At 35.7% G+C, this 11,223-nt stretch overlaps 1 pseudogene; it reads left to right on the top strand.

Moving 5' to 3' along the window:
- The first annotated feature begins 1,789 nt into the window (after positions 1-1,789).
- LOC149259648 (uncharacterized) lies at positions 1,790-2,248 on the top strand (annotated as a pseudogene).
- Positions 2,249-11,223: the final 8,975 nt, after the last annotated feature.

Genomic DNA, 11,223 nt, shown 5'->3' with positions numbered 1-11,223 from the left:
CAGCATAATGTCCAACTTTGTTACATCTTCGACACACAATTTGACTTAAGTCTCTTCCTCTTCCTGAAGATTGTCCTCTGCTTTTGCTTCTATTTTGGGGTTGTCCTCTACCTTGATTATTATTGTCTTGTCCTTGAAAATAGCCTCTTCCTTGATTGTTTCCTCTGCCTTGAAAATTACTCATGCCTGAACTGTTGCCTCTATTAAAGTTGCTTCCTCTGCTTTGGCTTCGACCTCGACTTTGTACATTATGTGCTGCTTGGTTCTGATTGAAATTCCCTTTGCCTCTGCTTCGAGAACTGTCAATTGATTATTTACTAGTGCTGGCCTCTGTGAAAAAGACATCTTCACCAACTTTCTTTTTCTTCCCAAAGGTTTTATCATGTTGGGTCAACATTTCACAGAGCTCATCAAACTTTAGTTTCTCTAACTTACCAGTTAATTGTAAAGTCTCCAAAAAATGTGTGTAGAAAGAAGGAAGTCCAACAATTAAAATTGTGACCATAAAACTATCATCTACTGCTGGAAATCTAGCATTAATGATTTCCTGCCTAATATTCTTAAGTCTTGAGATATATTCAAGAACATCACCTCCTTCAGTCAATTTTTGTTGCAACAATTTTAATTATAGATCGACTTTCTTTGATTTAGGCTGAGTATCGAAGAATTCTTTAAAAGTCCTCAAAGCAGACCATGCATCTATAGCATTTTCTATATGGACATACATTTCATCATTGACAAAAGATTTAATGAGGGCTAATGCTTTGGCATTATTAACTTCCCATTTTGCTAGTGTAGCTGCATCTGTGGGTTTATTTGACTTAATATCACCATCACATATACCCTGCCACAATTCATTATAATGAGAGTGCTTTCGATGAGGCGTTGCCATGTTTTATAAGATTTTGTACCTTCAAGTTTGTCGGAATCAGAAAACAAATTAATCAACTTTGACATTGTAGTGTTGAAGCTTCACACCAAGAATCAAACTCAAAAAAAATATCAAGATGGGCAACACAACACACAACACACTACACAAAAAATGATCTATCGGGGCTTGGCCTTGACCCTCGTATAGTCGTTGAAACAGGAGAAAAATAATTGAGCTTTGCACTTGACTCTAGTCAATTTCTCAAATATTTACAAGGTAACTTTCAAAATTTGACTTTTACAATGATGCTCTTGCAAAATCTGGTAAAAAAAAATGTTACCCCCCCTCAAAGTAAAATTACTTTGAGTTACAATGTGATGAACCCAAATTTAAAATAAATAAATAAAACTCTTCTTTGATAAATTACCCAACTTAGCTTATTTCTCCTTTACAAAAAAAAAAAACTTTATAATTCACCTTATCCCTCCATCTTTTATTTAAAACTCCCATTAAAAAACGTAAGTGAATTTCACGTAAACTTTAAAGCATACATCATGCTTTTAAAAAACCACATCCTTTGACCATTTAAAATAACTCATGGTTTAGCAATCCACACTGGATGGCTTCTTGCTGCTGGTTTCACTGCAAAAAAAACAAGTGCATGCTTTTAGCAATCCATGCTGGTTGGCTTGTTTTGTTTATCCATGCAGGCGAACGCTTCGACACTTCTCTCTGGTCGATTGTCTTTTTTGTTTATCCACGCAGGTAATACATCTTCACTAATTCAACTTTAAACTTCCAAATAAAAAATCTTTAAGAGGCTGAATATTTTTTTAGGTTGTCCTCCATGCTGGTAATACAGAGTGCCACACATTTTACCAATTATTTGTCTCAATTGGTAAAAATCCAGTGAGTACAATGGCCATGCTTAGCTCGACAATCTTCTTGGTATTACTATCGATGATGGTCATTGGTACCATCGTTTATCTCAGATTGTGGACTGTGGAAGCTAATCTTGATCCCACTGATACAAACAAGAATAGACAGGTTTATGTTTGAGCAGTCGCAAAGTGAAGCGTTGGATGAATAGATAGGTTTATGTTCGAGTAGGCGCAAAGCGAAGCATTGGATGAAGCAGCTGAATGGAGAAAGAAGTATGACGAAGAGGTGGAGAACTCTAATGAAAGCATGCAAAAGCTTATAGAGGTTACTCAAACCCTAGAAAAGCAAATCAACGGCTGGAGAATCTATCTGGAAACACGTTTAAATGAGTTACAAAAGGAAAACCATGGGATGTTCAAAGATACAGCAAAAATGAAGTAAGCAGTGGAATATCAGAAGCTCAAGTGTGAGAAGACAGGAATCAAAGAAGTCTGAAGAAATCAAACAGTCTCATGATGGAAACTGGAGGTTCCGCCAGGCGCAAGGGTCTTCGTCAAAGTCTGAATGCCGACGCTGACACCATCACTCAATAGATGTAAATCCACATCCGTTGCATCACAATAGCCACACAGATTTTGCAGAAAAGTCACACAGAGTTTGCATTTTTTTGTTTTTGTTTTTCTTAATAATAAAAATGATTTTAGAATTTACAAATCTAAAATCAAAAATAAAATTTATGTTCCTTTTAAACAAAAAAACTAGACAAATTCCATACCAATCATTCGCTGATGAATTCAATGGAGTTTTCAAAAAACTTGTAGAGCTGGAATCTCCTCCTCACATCCACTGCAGCATTAATGGAGCTCTGATACCACAATAATGGCAGAAGTGTCCTCAGACACGTAATTTTATTAATCAGAAAAAAACAATTACATATTGATTTTGCAAGAGTTTACACCCGAACTACAAAACACTCTTGCAATGAGCTATTTATAAGCTAAAATGTCCTAACTACCTCTAATTATGGATCACTTATTAAATAACAAGTGTCCACTTACAATAAATGCTATTCAAACAACTTGCTAACAAATCTCCAAAAATAAAGCCTAAGATACGACACATTTGTAGAGTCATATCTTGCTACAACAATATACTAATTCTAAATGTCTCCATTAAATAATTAAGTATTATAGAATAATAATTATTAATTTAATATCTTAAATTAATAATTATTTTATTCCAACTTTATAACCTATGATAATATTTTATTTTTGGATCATCTAACAAAAGCTAAAGGAAAGTGGCCACCGAAGCAAGCAAGACCTCAGGATGCAAGTGAGAAGGAAAATGTTGCTCCTTACAACAAGTTTAATGCAGTGAATAAGGGACATGGACCTTAGCCTAGAGAGCAACCTAATAAAGGTGATGGTAGGGGACAATTGTTGTTATGTGAAAAATTCTCTTCTACAGACAAAAGGGAACTCCCTAGATCTAGTGGTTTGATCTAGAAACAAAGGGGAAAAAATATCTATGAATTCCTTAGAGAAATTAGCTTATGCAAGAAAAGACCTACCTGGAATCTATAGCAAGACCTTCTCTTATTCTTGCAAGCTCCAACTTTAGCTCCAATCTCTATAAATGGAACCTGCACAATGACCAAAACAAGCAAGAGAACTACAATATCCACATAGCATAAACTAATCACTCTAATAAATGGGCCACATGTGCATTGAATTAGACAGAAGTATAGGAAAACATAGTACTTTTTGTGTTAATAGATAAAGGGGAGAGTTACAACCATTTATAGATTATTGACCTTGTAGATGTCTCCCCAATTGTCGTGTCCTTCCTTTCCACAAATAAAACCTTCAACCTCAACCCTAATACATCAATGAATGAAACCTTAAGCTCAAAGTAGCAGTATGAGGGCACTAGTAATCTATAAAAGCCAACCCACACTCTATGGAAGGCAGTAGATTTATAGGGTAAAATTGGTAGTTTAGGATTTACCAATCTAGGACTTGGATACATAGTACTTTTTGCGTTAATAGATAAAGGGGAGAGTTACAACCATTTATAGATTATTGACCTTGTAGATGTCTCCCCAATTGTCGTGTCCTTCCTTTCCACAAAGAAAACCTTCAACCTCAACCCTAATACATCAATGAATGAAACCTTAAGCTCAAAGTAGCAGTATGAGGGCACTAGTAATCTATAAAAGCCAACCCACACTCTATGGAAGGCAGTAGATTTATAGGGTAAAATTGGTAGTTTAGGATTTACCAATCTAGGACTTGGATCCACATATGGAGGAGGATAAGATCTAGGGACAAGAGATAAGACCTCAAGGGTAGGAATTTGAGATCTCTATCCAAGGTAAATAGTTAAATCCACCTTAGAAGCTTATGGAAGGAGAAGATTCGGAAATTTTTTTTTATTTTCCCGCAATTCTAGAACCATCACACCTACAAAGTAGAGTAACCTGCACTGGTCAATGCAGGTGCTCAGTTATGCAACTTGCAACAATTGTAGGTGGAATAAAGTGCAAGGTGCGATGGGGCCAAAAACATAATTTTTTAACTGATTGACCCAGAAATTCTGACTTGTTGGATAGATCATGTTCAAGGCTTTGCAAGGGATGATGGAAAAGTGTCAAGGATGTTAATTGATCTAGTTTTCAGTTCATTTGATTGGATGCGACAAAATGACCTATAATAAATTGCCCCCTAAAGTACAATGTCAGAAACAATGGCTAAGGATTGAAGTGCTTTACCTTGTGATAAGTTTGGATCAAGAATAGATTGGTTGAGATCATCATATGTTATAATACATGTTATCATCATGATATCATTGTTGTGAGAGGCATACCCATACTCAACATATAGGCCTAAAAATAAACAAGAATAAAAAAGACCCTTTGTCATTGGAACCTGCAAAACAAGATCCACCCATTAAAGCCACACGGGAAGATGTAGAAATGGAAGAAGATGCATGATGCACTAGAGCCCTCAAATCCAAAATACCCAAGGGACGTGGAGTTACACAACATTAATCTTCAAACCCTAGTAGAAGAATAGAAAATCAAAGATCAAATGATTATTCCAAAGGAGCAAGTCCAAATAATTACTCAAGACTATCTCAAACACCAATTCCTAACCTTATGCCATGTTGAGCACTAAGGTAAGATCCCCTCCAAAGAATTTTTTCTTTCTTCCTATGGAGAAAAAATAAATGCTCCCAAAGACAAGCTAAGTCTTCCAAATGAACTAGAAAGGAGAGGCGGAGAAAATAATAGTTAATTATTGGAAGATCTGGGAGATTATTTGGTAAACACATGAAGGGTCTTGCCTATGAATGCAATCTTCACCCCTCTTCTCAATGCTCACCATGCAAGTCATATCATGGAACGCAATGGGTCTCGATGGTGAATCAAAGCAAAGCCTCCTTAAAAATAAGTTGCTATAGGAAAATCTAGACATATTACTATTATAGGAAACAACATTTTCCTCAGAATCTCTCAAAAAAATATTAAAATTGATTTGGAAAACAATGACCACATAGCTCAAGATGCTTCTGGAGCATCCAAAGGACTTGCTATCATATGGAATCGCTTATCAGTCTCTCTACGACACTATTTCTCTTTTCCAAAATTTCTAATAGTTATTTTTCAACTGATAGGTTCAACAAAAATGGGTTTCATCTAAAATGTATATGGGCCCAACATACCTATTGACAATCAACTCTTCATTTAGAACCTCCATAAAGTCTCCAAGTTTACAAGGGCAAGCTTCTAGATTTTAGGAGGAGACTTCAACTTTATAAAAAATCTCCATGAAAAGAAAGGTGGCATTAGAAGACTTGAGGAAGAAAGCTCATTGCTTGTTGATTCTATCAATGCTTCCAATCTCATTGACCTTGACACCTGCTATGGTCTCTTCACTTGGAACAACCAACGAGGGGGCCCTTCACAGGTTGCTTCATGAAGCAATCACATAATCACTTCCAATCCATTCTCACAGAAATAGTGTAACAACTCTTTTTCTAATCATCTCATAAATGTCCTTATGAATTGTAACTTATGTAATAATACGGAAAATGTAATATATGGATGAGATGGATTAGTGGACATGACTCATATATTTAGGAGGAGGAATTGCTTGTGCGGTGTTTTAAACCCAAACACAACCTACTTCATTTATTTACCTACCCAGCTCCCAGGAAAATTAAATGATTTGTTGGAGTAGATATTGAAGTTGAGTGTGGGCATCCTGCGACAAAGGACGTTCCCATACTATCCTTAATCTTGTGGGACGTGTTGATGAATTCAATACACAAGAGAGCGACATGAATAAGGGGGAGCAGGGAAGGGGTGGATGGCGATTATTAGAAAATAAAGGAAACGAGCTAGTATGGAAGGGGAGTGATTGGGTAGAAGGAGAATTGATGATTGTTTAGTTTTACTAACGACATGAGGGGAAGTTGGGCCATTGCTTGAGGAATCCCGAAGGAGAAAAGTGAGGCTTATGTGTAGAAGTAAGAGGGTTCTAAAGGAGCACATTGCAGAAAAAAAAAAAAAAAAAAAAAAATAAATAAATCTTGGAGAATGGGACATTGCTTCCACTATTCTAGTGATACCTTATCTTCCTACTAGCGTTAATATGACCAAGAGAGTTCATGGAAATATTGATTCACTTGGGTGATTGCCTTGGGGATGAGAAAACACCCTCTAGAGTGAGATTAGGCTCCTGGAATGAGAGAACCATCCCTAAGTCTTGGTTGGGTTTTGTGATTGTTTTCCTTAGAGATACATTATGGTATTTATTGCCTAGGAGTAGTGAATAAACCACCTGAGAAGTGAACTCCTCCTATTGGCTACTTGTTTGACTAATTAATGGTGTGAATACCCCTGAGCACTTACCTCCTCATACTCTGAATTTTGCTTGGGGGTGGTTAGTTACAAGAAATATTGTTGCACAATTGGCCTCTGGTTGGATGGAAAGTTGAAGTCCCTCCTCTAGTTGCAATCCATTTGAAAACTAATAAGATAAGTGTTTAATATTGTATATATTTGTAGCAGGGATGACTAATGCGTATTCCTATAATATCTAAGTAAGAATGTTTGGTTTATTATATAGCCATGGTGGACCAACTATCTAGCGTATTTATGGTGAATATAAGTTGCCTGAGTTGTGTCATTGTAGCCTTATTAATTCATTGCAAGAGCTATGATGTTTTTATGCCTAGTGGCCTTAAAGCAGCTAGAAACTCTCGTTATTTTATGCACTCTAAGTCATCTCCTGTTGTTATGAGATTGGGAAACTACCTATTATAACCATGCTTGTGTGTTGTCTCTTAAGTGGTCCAACTTATATGTTGTGTGAGTGGATTTGCTCCAATGAAATAAATGTTGATATCTGTAACACCCCACTCCACATTTACCCACTTTCACCTACTTTCCATGGTAAATATGAGTTGAGAGTTACTATGCATGACCCAACTTCCAAGATGAAATTATGGTGTCCACTTGTCCAAAACTTACTGCAAACACTTAGAGAAACATGATCACACAACCATCAGAGTATCTTTCCTTGGTATTCAGTTTCCCTAAGTCTAGACCACTTATTTACCCAAATTTAAATCTCAACCACATGCATGCATACCTATGAGTGTGCCCAGAGGCTTCCAGCCTCACGTACAACCCATCCTCAGTGAGACTATGGTTGAAATTTCCCAGTTCAGATGGAGTGGGCAAGGACTTTGTCCTAAAGATTTATGGCCAACCTTCAGGCGAACTAACCAGAACTACCTAGAACTTTGTCAACAAGATTCTTGAGTCTTCATTCTCTATTGCCAAGTTTTGATCTTGCTTATGCTTGCCTGGTACAAATTATTCATTTTTACAAACATATTGTCATCAAGATGCCTCTAGGTTTGAATTCATAGTTTTTTCACTATTTCATTAGTTTCACAAGATGATCATCAAGAAGGTTTGTTTCCTTCTCATACTAGCTGCAATAACTCACAGGTTAGCACATGCATCCATATAAAATATCCATAAGCATGTCAACCATGAGCGAGATCAATAACAAAAGCACTTCATATAACAAGAAATATATCATGCTTGTATCATACACTTAACCAAAATGAAGCCATGACAAACCAGTCACATAATCAACACATTGAAACAAAACTTGTGCTTATTGATCTTCATTAAAGAATGACGCATAATAGCATATGCATAGTATCAATCAAGTCAGGGACTTTCATGTACCACCCAACCATAGATTGGGTTGAAACAATTTTCTTTTTTTCAACCAATCATACATGTGCCATATTCCAAGCCTTAATGTGGGATTACATGGGATAAACCAAAACATAACCAAATGGGGAGTCCAGAGGAAACTCACCTCCATCCTCAAGCCACAATGATTTCACCTAAATCGGTCCATAAATCACCAAAACCAATACAATCTAGGATGCATCAAAATTTCTTCACTATACCCAGAGGAGTTTTCTTGTCTCCACCCACCTGTCAAGGGCTCACCCAGCGAAAACCATCTCCACCCTCAACCCTTGGGATTTCCCTAATACCAGCTCAACTAGGATCCAAAATCTATCGGCAATCCAAATCTCAACCAAATAGGGAACCCACTACATCATGGCTATCCAGGAAATGACATAAGGCAAGGTTGTACATGACTGTCAATCCGGGAAAATCTCCATGCCAATGACAACAAAATGACAATGCATGGACCATACATCCAAAACCCAAAATGAAAATCAAACATGCACACTGTTACTGCAAAATCCAACTGCTAGCTGCCCCTTTTCTCTGTTCTTTTCTCCCCTTGCTTACTATTATTCAAGTCTTATTCTTGGCTACCACTTGATCTCCTCTTCTAATGATTGCTTTCCTTGCTTGTGTCCAAGTCAGGGAAAATTTTAAGAAACCCCCTAAATTTATATGTATAATAAATGGGCGAATCCCCATGATATATAGGAAAAATGGAAGGCAATTTTATCAATAATATAATATGTAGATATAATTTTTTGGGTGAATCTCTCACCAGGTTATATTATCTTGTAAAATCATTGCAAACCTTTCATTGAATTATAAAATCTTGTAAGATCTTGGCGAATCTTTCACTGAATAAACTTTTTGTGAATCTTTCACTAAGTTATAAAGCATTGTGAAATCTTGGCGATTTTTTTGATAAAGTATAAAACCATATATAATAATAGGAAAGAATATTCATTAATCTGTAATATACTAACTTACATGTCTGGAAAAAGAAACATAATTTGTTCTTCCTAAGGTGGGCGAGTTTTTTCTTTTGAGTTAATTATAGTAAACATGCTATCAAATGTGTTTGTATAAGCTTGGGATTCGAACATGGGTCTCAACTGTAACTGTAATAGAGTTGAAGATGGGTCTCAATCACAAGATATTTGGGAAATTTTACCTCACCCATCATCATACCCAGAACATTTGTGTTTTGGGTAATTCTCCACAACATTTTCTAAAATAAAATTAAACAAGTAATTTTTTACTATGAATATTTGACTCTTCGAAAACGGGCTTACATGTTGCACACCTACTGATAGATACCATTAAAAGTACGCTAAATTTGGAAAATATTATAAAATGTGGAAAGTTTTGATTCACAGCACAACCTTACATCCATAAAGAATATCTTTAATATTCATCAATAACACCCACATCACTCATCACTAGAAAATGTGAAGGCAAATGGTATATAAATAAATTAGAAAACTGCTCAAAAAAAGCCCTAATGATGGTCCACTATAATCTTAATTTTGCAACTTTATAATTGTTCCTGATTACAAGTACTATATAACACAATTAAATTAAATAAATTATATCCTAAATATTAGCCAATGATGATGCTAATATGCTTCTCCATTGAGCTTTGAAAAAGATATGAAGGTGAATTGTACACTATGTTTCCTGGTATACACACGTACCATAACCAACAACACAAGAAAATGTGAATCAATTCATTATATTGAAGTTCTTGCCAATGGAAATGACATATAATTCTTTACCAATGCAATGAAGCATGGCTTAAAAATGAAATATACCAACGCAAGATCAATCCCAATGTAGGATCCCATTGAAATTGAAGTGTTTTTGTTTTTCAACTTACAAATTGGAAGGTTCCCTAGTAATTGGCAGAGAATTGAACCTCGACTAGGAAGTGCCCTTACCAAGTTAAAATGAAAGTTCTCAATGTAAGTGAAGTGCTTGTTGCTTTTTAACTTACAAATTGGATCCCTCTCGGCTCATATTAGATCCGTATTTAAGATGGATCTATGCTGGTTGTATACCATTCTTTCTCGCTGGCACACAACCTGCAAGTAGCTTTAAACCTTCTCCACTAAGAGTAGAAAGGTTATTGAGCATAGAGGATTATAATACTTCATGTCCTTTACCAAACAAAAAATTTAATCTTGATTTGTTTTAATTAATTATATCATACTAATTTCTTTCATATGACCGAATAAGCAATTGGAAAATAAAGAAATGTGAAGTTGAAACTCAATTTGAAATATAAAACACTATAGCAATCACATTATTATAATATTTGAATTTTTAGTATATGAGTATGATTTTATAAAAAAATACCATGTAATTTGTCCATAAAATGTTACACTTAACACTCGCTCAATGGCAACATGCATCTAATATTAATTTGACCTTATTCAACGCCTACCTTTTAGGGCCACGTTCGTTTAATAGATAATACTAATAAAATTAATATAAGTTAACCTTATTCAACTCCTTGGGTTTTAGGGTCACGTTCATTGAATAGATAATACTAAGAAAAGTAACCTCCCCTAAATCCCCATAACGGTGATTAAATAGATGACATTGTCACCCCGTGAGGAACAGGGATCCAACACAGCTAAAACAAAAAAAAACTCTAAACAATTAGGAAGATAATTAGGTTCCACATCCAACAATACAAGGTTCTCTCCTAGAAGGATCTCACTCCTGTTGTTGCAGTATATCACTATAGTCTCTAGGGCCTACTCAAATAGCTCTCCAAAGAGCTTCCTCAGCCAAATTTCTTTGCAACTAATCATGCTAGGGTAAGTTTATTTTTCCTATGTGGTACTCAATGCTATGAACTTACACGTCCTTCTCATCCAAGATATCATGGCAGATCCAAGGTTAAAACAACATCCATACATACTCTTCCTGTGGATAACATTTCCTTCCCATTCAACATTAGTGTATCCATGAAGTCAAACATTTCTAAAAAATATCTCATACCAAGTGTGATCATCCCATGCAAATATCTTAAAATATGTTTGGCTGTGATCCAATGTGCATGGAGAGGATCCGTCATGAATTGACTCAATGTATTCACTGTGTAGCATATGTCTGAATAGGTGTTGACTAGGAACATCAAATCCCCAATCAATTATCTATACTAGGATAGATA

The sequence above is a fragment of the Pinus tabuliformis genome, chromosome 6, assembly GCF_031772625.1.
Source record: "Pinus tabuliformis cultivar Carrire ecotype Pingquan chromosome 6, CPIR1, whole genome shotgun sequence".
In the NCBI taxonomy this organism is placed as follows: Eukaryota; Viridiplantae; Streptophyta; class Pinopsida; order Pinales; family Pinaceae; genus Pinus; species Pinus tabuliformis.
This window is presented reverse-complemented; position numbering and strand designations above follow the sequence as displayed.